At 51.4% G+C, this 9,587-nt stretch overlaps 1 protein-coding gene across 1 annotated transcript in view; it reads right to left on the bottom strand.

Annotated features, from left to right (window-relative positions):
* Positions 1 to 9,587, bottom strand: part of C18H6orf132 (chromosome 18 C6orf132 homolog) — a 30,509-nt gene that overhangs the window by 19,619 nt on the left and 1,303 nt on the right. The window lies entirely within an intron of this gene.

The raw sequence follows: 9,587 nt of genomic DNA on the forward strand, positions 1-9,587 counted from the left end.
TGTTTCTGCAGTGCTTGGAAGCGAGCTCAGGGTCATTTATTCCTTTTTGTTTGCTTTGTTTTCTGGGCCCTTTGAGACAAGGTCCCCTGTAGCCCAGGCTGTCCTTGAACGTGTGATTCTCCTGCTTCCACAATGCTCGGATTACAGGCTTAAGCCACCACATGTAGCATTCACTTTTTACTTTGAATAGAGGACCTAGAAATTTTAAAATCACGCATTGACTTGCATTTAATTTTGATTGAACAGTCGTAGAAAACCCAGCAACTGTCCAGGCACTAAACAGAACCATTTACCCAGAGGTCATTTTTAACAAGCACTTGCTTGGAGTGTGAAGGTCAGGGGGCAGCTTGCAGCAGCTGGCGCTCTCCTTTTACAGTGTGGGTTCTGGGGAATCAAACTTAAGCTCAAGTCACCAGGTTTGGTGGCAAACACCTTTGCCTACTGAACCATCTTGCCAGCACTCCCGAGCAGTCTTTGGGGTCTGCAGAGATGGTTGACTGTTCTTTCCAAGGGCCTACGTTCCATTGTCAGCATCCACATGGCTGCTCACAAGTGCTTATAATCCTACTTCTAGGGGTTCTGATGCCCTCTTCTGCTTCTGGTGTGCAAACATACATAAAGGCAAATACCCATACAGATAAAAATACATAATACACATATATACATATACACATATGATACATATATACATAAGGGTCAAACATCCATACAAATAAAAACGCATACATACATACATATACAATATATATGTATACATATTATGTATGTGTGTATGTGTGTGTGTGTGTGTGTGTGTATTTATAAAGTGTTTGTTTTGCTGGGTGAAATTGTAATTCTAGTATTTGGGAGGCAGAGACAGGAAAATCATTAAAGATCCAAATAGCAAGTTTCTGAATAGCCAGGGCTAGCAAGATCCTGTCTTGCTGTCTTGGAACAAAAGATGAGAATTTTTTGTTTCCTGTAGTTTCATACACACACACACACACACACACACACACACACACACGTCTCAAATGCCCTTCTCCCACGTGTCACTACTGGGTGTCCAATGAGGAAGTTCAGTTGCCACCTCTTCCAGGAAGCCCTTCTTGACTATCCACAGTGAACACACTGGCTGCCTCTGCCCAGCTGCATCCCTACAGTGGGCACAGAGAGCAGCAGTGCCAGCCATGTCATCCCTGCACCCAGGGCCCAGTAGGAAGCCACCGGCCATCAGTAAAAATAACTCCTGCTGTGCATGGAGCTAACACCCACCTCTGGGTGCCTCTCCTAATTCCAGGCTGATATCTGTGGCGGGCGACTTGGGAGCTCAGGCCTAGGCACTGAGCACTTACCAGGGGAAGGAAGGTCAGCAGGGGCCGGACTCTGGGCCGGGCTTTCAGCGTGGCTGTTCCGGATTCACTCACAGTGTTGAACCGACTGTTTTCATAATAGATCCCATCTAAAGGACAGAGAGGGGACAGTGAGCTGGGGATCCAGGAAGGTGACTAGGCCTTGGGGTTGCCAGGTGTGACTCAGGAATGCCCCTCTGACACAGCGAGGTCCCACAGACGAAGGTGTGTTAGTGGCAATTCTAAGATCACACTGTGGAAGGGACTTGGGCTGTGCTCTCGGGACGTTCGGCCCCCAGAAGCCACCATTCTCCCAATACTCTGCCGGGCACCCTCGTAACCCTCCACGTCCACACAGCGCCAGCCGTGCGCCCTCGTAACCCTCCACGTCCACACAGCGCCTGCCGGGCACCCTCATAACCCTCCACGTCCACACAGTGCCTGCCCTGAGAGTTAGGCTGACGCCTGAGCTCATCTGGCACAGAAGAAAACAAGGCTGCTTCTCTCAACTGTTTGTGTTTCTAATCCGGAACAAGCAGATCAGAGGACCCTACCTGCTCTCCCTGTGGTCAATACCCCCTCACTCTCCTGTAGGTCAAGTGCTCCCAAACCACCACCCACGTGTGTCTGCGCCCATCTTGCTTCAAGGGTTAAGAAACAACCCAGCTCTGCCACTGGCTATACATGTTGTTTAACCTCCCTGGGCCTCAGTTTTCCCATCTGTACAATGGAAATGATGGTGCCAACCTTATATAACAGCTCTGAGGTATAGATGTGGCCAGTGCAGAGAGGGACTGAACAACTGTGGCTCTTCCCCCAAGGGAGGATGACACACGATGGGCCCTCCTGTCCCTCCAGACCCTGCTCTGGGCTGTCTCCCTGGTGACCTTTGACATCATTGATAAGGATTCCCCCTTTTCCCCCAGGCTCGCACCGTCACAGCTACGGCCTCCTGCTTTACGGGTCATAAGACAGAAGGCCTGTCCTGTCTGACGGACTGGAGGAAACGAAGGCCTTCTCCTCTCCATTCACAGAGGAAAAAGGTCAGAATCTCAATTAGGCAAAGCCTGCTGTAATGGTGCCTTTAATCCCAGCATTCAGGAGGCAGAGTTCCAGGACAGCAAAGTCTACACAGTGATACCCTGTCTGAAATAAACAAATCCCAATTAACCAGAGTCCTGTTGCCTGTTACATGGAAACAGATTCCTTTTCTCCTCACACATTTTTGGAGGATTTACAAGAAATCCCAGTAATTTATTCAAAAGAGACTGAGCTAGGCTGGTGAGGCTGCTCACGGGTAAAGGGCATTGCTTCCTAAGCCTTCAGCCTGAGTTCAATCCCCACATGGTGGAGGGGAAGGACTGACTCAGACTCTCCTCTAATCTCCATGCAGACACATACCACACATACGTGCATGCACACGCACCACACATGCACACACACACGTACCACAAACGTGCACCACACACACACACACACACACACACACAAACAGTGTGACAAAGAGAAAGGGAGAGACTCCTTAAATATCCCTGACCTGGAACTCAAAGAGACTCACCTGCCCCTGTCTGCCTCCCAAGTGCTGGGGTTAAAGCATGTGCCACCATGCTCAGCAAAAATCCTTTTAAAAGAGAAAAAGGCAAAGCTAATAGGAAAGGGGCAGTGGCTAGACTGGTAGGCCTGTCCCAGACCCTCCTCCCTGCTAAGTGAGGGACAGCATCAGGGGAGGATTGTATGGCCACCATAAGCCAAAATTTTTCCCCCAAGACTCAAGGTCAAGGACCAGAACCAGATAGAATTCCAGGAGCCCACCTTCATGGAATTTCTTCTTAAAATAGCTGAACTCTGTGGATCACAGAATTGGGAACCCTGGAATGGGCCTTCCTGAGAAGCAGCTTCAGGCCAGTGAGAGACAAGGAGGGAGGAGAGGAAAGGAAGGGGTGAAGGTGGCTGGAAGGCGGGTGGCTAGGATCCTTGACACACAGCAATAGACCCATCCATGCCAGGCCCGTCTTCTTGACTGTAGGCCCACTGGAAGGGGCTGTGTGCCTGGAGGTTCTGGGAGTGCCGAGCATGGGGATGCAGGGCGAACTCGGGGTCAGAAGGGCAAGGACCTGCACTCAGAGTGAGAGGCTTCCAGAAGAAAGGGGAGAGGACCTTCGGGGTCAGGGGAGTGTCGTGAAAGAGAGCCGTGTGAGCAAGGTGTGAGTCTTAACTGAACCACTAACAAACCAAGGACTGGGAAGATAGTCCAGCAAGTAAAGGCACTCGCTGAGAAGCTGGATGGCCTGGCATGGGTCACTGGTGCCCACATGGTGGAGACGCCTGCAGCTGTCCTTTGCGCCACACAGTGGCACTGAGGACACAGAAACACATGCACACATGTGTGCATGCGCACACATACCACTAAAAATTACACAAATGTAATGTAATTTTTAAAAGAAAAGCCAAAGGAATCATGAGCACACGTTGGCCCCGCCGTCGCCACCATCACTGATTCCCACCCCCTTTCTCCTGAGGAGAGTTTAAGGCTTTGAGCCTGAATCGGGTCAGATCACCTGTGCCCAACGGTAAGAGTCACAGGAGGGAGGTGGCCTCTTGCTTTCTTGCCAGGGTTCATTGTGAGTTCTGATGCTTGGGGCTGCCTTCTTGGCACACGGGAAGACCGAGGCCCATAATGGAAGGGACTGGACCAAGGCCACAAGGGCCCAGTGGTGTCAGGGTTCACAGGGTCCCAGACAAGCCTCCAGCACAAGCAGTGTGGTGTCTCCTATGACCTGGAGCTCAATGCCTCCGTAACAGGCCTGTCTGGTTCTCCGGCCTGGGGTGGGGCTGGCATGTGTGTGAGTCTGTGTTTTACCCAGGGGATGCCTTGGGGAAGCTGAGGACTCAGCACAAGCTGCGTGCAGACTCTGAGTCCTTTCTTCCTACCCTTCTACCCAAGAGGAGGAGCCCGTGGGATCTTCTGCACGTCTGTTTCCACAGAGCTCAAACCTTTTAGTGAAATACGCTTTGTGTTCCCCAGGCCCAAATCTCCACGGTCATTGAGGCAGAGATATTCTGGGACAGTGACTTAGCTCATATTCTTTCTGCCCAAAGAAGCAAGAAAATTAACTAATAAATAAATAAATGTCTAACATATATTAAGTTACTGGTACCTAGTACATATTAAGCGTATACTATGATCTAGGCACCTTTTCCCCCCTGTCCTGGAACTCACTCTGTAGACCAGGCCGGCCTCGAACTCACAGAGCTCCGCCTGCCTCTGCCTCCCAAGTGCTGAGCACTACTTTTCTTTAGGTAAGGTCTTACTCCAGCTCACCTGCCTCAGCTACCCTGCCTAGGATAGGCGCCGTTCTTTATCTTGCACTACAGGTAACTGAACCTGACCTTGTGTCTGCCAGGAAACCACTCAGGCGACCACTGAGCTAAACCCAGAGCCACAGGGAACCACATTCCAACCTCGCGCCTGCCCTCTCTGTCCTGTATCCTGTGCGGAAAACACTCTTCCTAAAAAACATTTTAAAAAGTGTTAGTGCGTGCATGTTGTTTTTCTTTTTCTAACTAAATATTTTTTATTTATTTTACATACCAACCACAGCTCTTGGGTGCATGTTCTTAGCATAAGTGAGCCAGAGTGCATGTGGAGACCTTCCTTCGCACAGTTCTAGGGACCGAATGCAATAATACAGCAGTGCCTTTCCCCACCCGGCCGTCTTCTGTGAGACAGGGTTTCCCTGATATCCTGGCTGTCCCGGAACTCACTCTTTAGATCAGGCTGGCCTCACACTCAGAGATCTGCCTCCCGCACTGAGTCATCTTGCCAGTCAGGGAAAATACTTGAGAGTCTCAGTTTTGAGGAGGAACCTGAAGCTGGAAGAGGTTATAGGCTCACGGTACCACACCTGGTGAACAAGAGGGGCCAATACTCAAGGGCCAGCTTCTAGAATCTGCTCCCTCTGGCCACAGCCAGCATAGCGGGGGAAGAGTGCAGAGTCTGAGAGTCTCCTGTAGTCAGTGCAATCCACGAGGAGACACAGGACCTAGGAGGTATATCCAGATTCACAGCCAGTTCCTCTAGACAATACCTATGAACCTTCTCAGGCTCAGTTTCCCCATCTGTAAAGCGGGGATAATGACTCCTACATTTTAGGGTGCATTCCAAGCTCATGGCAGTGAAGCCATCAGGGGTACGAAAAGGGCTAGAGAGCCCCCAAAATCCCAGGAGCCCCTGGCGACCTCCATAGTACTGGTCACAGATCTACTGGCTTTCAGGGGCTTAGGAAGAATGGGGTCATAGCTTAGGGGACTTGTGACTTTGTCCCAGAGTAACCTGGAATCCCCAAATATACCACACAGCAGACACACAGTGGAGGCCCGTACAGTGGGGTGGGAAGGCTGGGACTTCTAGTCTCCCACCACCGGAGGATCAGCAACAAGGGGTGGTCATGTGAATGTAGCCCACAAATGACATTAATGAGGCCCTTCCTTGCTAATTAGCAGGTTCACATGACAGGAACCTGAAAAGGCCAGTTTGTTCCAGCAAGCCCTAGCAGGCCTGACCTAAGCACCAGAGAGAGGCCTTTGTCCAAGGGCAGAGGGGACGTTGAAGGGAGGCTGAAGGGAGGTAGGGCAGGGATCGTGCAAAAACAGAGAGCAGTCCAAAGGACACCAGTCTAGTGTAGGACTGAAGAGGACATGGTTCAGCAAAGGTAGCCCTTGTCTCCCTAAGGATGGCCATCTCAGCCCACAGTAGCTGGGTGACCTCACTAGGAACTTGCTAGAAACTCTGAACCTCTTCCCATTCCAAACTTGTCCAATCAGGAGCTCTTGACAAGGCCCGTGGGATTGGGTATGCTCTGCTGCCCCTCGGAGTCTTGATCCCAGAAAGACACAGAATCGGTGGATTTTACAAGCTCAGGCCATGGGAACCGACAGTGAAGCTATTACTCAGGTTAGGGGTGTATTCCACGCCTGGGCACTTGCCTAACATGAGTCAGGCTTGGGGTCCTGTGGCTGATACCTCAGAAGAAAGAAAATTATGCTATGATCATTATTAACTTATGGGCTGTAGCTGTCAAGGAGGGGCCGCTTTCTGGAGTTAGCTACAGCCAAAAGAGGTACTTACATAATGGGGCCACAGGGAGGGTGAGAGAGTGCGTGTGTGTGTGTGTGTGTGTGTGTGTGTGTGTGTGTGGTGTGGTGTGTATGGGGTGTGTCGGGGGGTGTATGTGCAAGCGCATGCTGAACCAGGAAGCCACAGCCCACTCTAACAGTGACCTCCAGGCCATGTTTACTCTAGGTGACAGGAGTGTGAACAAGTCTCCTTCACACCCCAGCAAATCTCAAGTCAGTTTCCTACAAGCCGGTGAGAATCTGGCCTTGGCTAGATGTGGGCGCTCAGCTCCGGGAGGGTTGTGACTTTCTACCTTTTAGCCTGGCCTGGTATGCAAAGTGTGTGGGGCCTGGGGAGAGAGTCTCAGGAAGAAGGATGCTAGAACCAGCAGCCGTCACAGGGAATGCTGATAAGGCGACAGCCACAGTTCAGCACACACTGATTTCCAGTCTGCTGTATGCCCTGCAGGGGTCTTTGGGAGAAAGCCAACAGTTTAGCTCCAGCAGGGGAAGGAAAGCCCAAGAATTCCTCAAGCCATCTGGTACAAAGAACCACCTGGGAATGAGGCACGTCGGGAATGCTAGCCCAGTTCCTGGGTTCGAGGAATCTGCACCAGATGAGTGTCTGGCGTGGCTGTGCAGGGTAGGCGTTGCTCATTTGGTAGATGCGGGCAGGCAGGAGAATCCCCAGCTTCCCATTGCTGGGATGGGGAGGTTCAGCAGTGGGGAAGGAACCTCAGGTGAGTTGAGCTAAGAGGCCCCAAGAAGTGGAGCAACAGCCAGGCTGGTCACAGGCTGCTCCAGCAGCCGCTTTTGCGGCCCAGTCTCTTATCAAAGGAGACTACAAAGATCTGTGAAGATTCAAATCTGTTTTCTCAAGTACTTAAAGGACAATGGCACGGCCCTTTGAAGCTCTTGTTTGGGAGGCAGAGGCTTAATTAGAACTGTGATTGCATTCAGTAGGGCTGAAATCACCAGACACAGGGGCTAGAAAAATGTACCCATCACCCCCTGCGCCTGTTTGCATTTTATCTGAATCCAGCCTGCCCTTGTGCAAACAGATTGGGAGCTGGGACGTGGCGGTAGCCAATGCCAGGCAGGCTCAATGCCTTCACATACTTATACATGGATTTCTGATTTCCACCCCTTCATCAGCCACCCGTACCTCAGCACTGAAAACCCGGCAGGTGCTAGTCTCAGGGGCCCTTAGACCTGGAGTGCCCCACCCCTTTGAGACCTCGGGGTGGCCTCTTCAGGTCTATTTCCTTTGGAGTACAGCCACCTGAGGACAAGGAAGTGAAGTAGGCAGGGACAGGCAAAGTTCAGAGTGGGAGTCAGCCAGGCAGTGACACGCTGTGGTCCCAGCCAGAAGGCAGAGGCAGGAAGATCGATGGTGTCCAGGAGTTCAGGGCCACTCTGAGCAACACAGCAGGCCACATCTCAACAAAATCAACAACAAGCTGCAATGACCTGGGTGAAACCGCTGAAGAACTTTCTGGAAGGCTGGGCAGCAGCTACTTTAGAGTTTAAAGTTCTTTTAAAGTTCTCTTGCAGCTACTTATAGCCCCACTGAAACAGTTTCTTTTTTGTTGGTTTGTTTTTTGAGACAGGGTTTCTCTATGTGACAGCTCTGGCTGTCCCGGAACTGGCTTTGTAGACCAGGCTGGCCTCGAACCTCCCCTTGCCTCTGCCTCCCCGAGTGCTGGGATTAAAGGTGTGCACCACCACAAGCTGCCTTCCTCTTGTGTTTGCAAAGGTTGTCATATACATGACTTCAGGCAGTCAGTCCCTCTTCTAGGAAGTGGCCCCCTTGAGGGCCACTCAAATATCAAAGATTTGCATTACAATTCACTACAGTAACAAAATTACAGTTACAAAGTAGCAACAAAATAATTTAATGGTTGGGGGAATTATCACAACAGGAGGAACTGTATTAAAGTTCGCAGCATTAGGAAGATTGAGAACCACTGATCTAAGCAGTCTTCACACCCTACGCACTGAACAGAAACCACTGACGCCCAGGGAGCTCGCTAGCATTATCACTGACAGATAGATAGGTAAGGCTGACAAATCCACTGCCATCCCAGAATCCCCAGCGCCAGTTGCTTTCCTCCTCAACCCCAAGCACAGCAAGGAGTGGTTCTCAGGCCTGTAAGCACCCCAGGGAACACTCCAGAACCAGAACGCAGGAGAGCCAGCCTGCTGGGTTGGTACTGTCCGCCCCCCAAAACTCCAGCCCAGTGCACACACAGCCTAGCTGAGTCAACTGAAGGCCCAGCCCTGCCCTGGGAACAGGGAGGAGCTGTCCCCTAGACTCCTGCCCTGCCTAGACTGGTAAGAGCTGACAGGGTCCCCTGTCCCTCTTCTCTCCAGGATGGATGCCTAGCAACAGTCTGGTCATCGGGGAAATAGGGAGTGTGGGAAGGCTGTTCAGAGATTCCCTTTAGAGAGGAAGTCGGGGAGCTGGTTCAATTCACCCTACACCCCTCCTCCAGAGTGAAGTCTTCAAGCTTGCTAAGAGTGTGGCTCTACCTGGGTCCAGATGTTGGCTCTCTCACCAGCAAGACCCTGGGGTACTAGAAATTGTCAGACTTGCTTGGTTGTGACTGCTCTGTAAGTTTGCAGTCTACTGAAAAGTGTCTGTTTGTCCCCTCGGGGACAACGGCAGCGCTACCATTTTAGTCTTGTGATCCTCAACATGTTCTGTAGCCCCCTGGGTCCTTGGTGTCCTCACCTGGACAGCCAATATTAGTACCTGACACTAGACAAAACCTCAGTCAGCATCAAACATTTCGGGAGCTTGCATCTAGGAAAGGGTGGGTGTTGGGGCCTCCCAGAGTGCTCCTGGAGTCTGCCTGCCTGCAAGGGTGTCCTCGGGTTCCTAAGACACACCCCCACTTTGCCCTGCTCTCTCTTCCTTTGCCGCAGCCTGTGCTCTGCCAGGAATACCCCTCCCTCTCCACTCTGAGCTAGGTCCCCTTACAGGCATCTCTCTGCTCTTCCTCATGCTGAGCCCCCCTAAGGACAGGAGGCAAACTGCTAGTTTTGTCTGCCTGCTGGTGAGAAGTCTTTGGGTCAGAGAGAGGTGACATCTTGTTGTTGTCCTGGCCCCCAACGTAGTAATATGGGTGTCAAACAAAC

Source organism: Myodes glareolus, chromosome 18, assembly GCF_982192425.1.
Source record: "Myodes glareolus chromosome 18, mMyoGla1.1, whole genome shotgun sequence".
NCBI classification, from domain to species: domain Eukaryota; kingdom Metazoa; phylum Chordata; class Mammalia; order Rodentia; family Cricetidae; genus Myodes; species Myodes glareolus.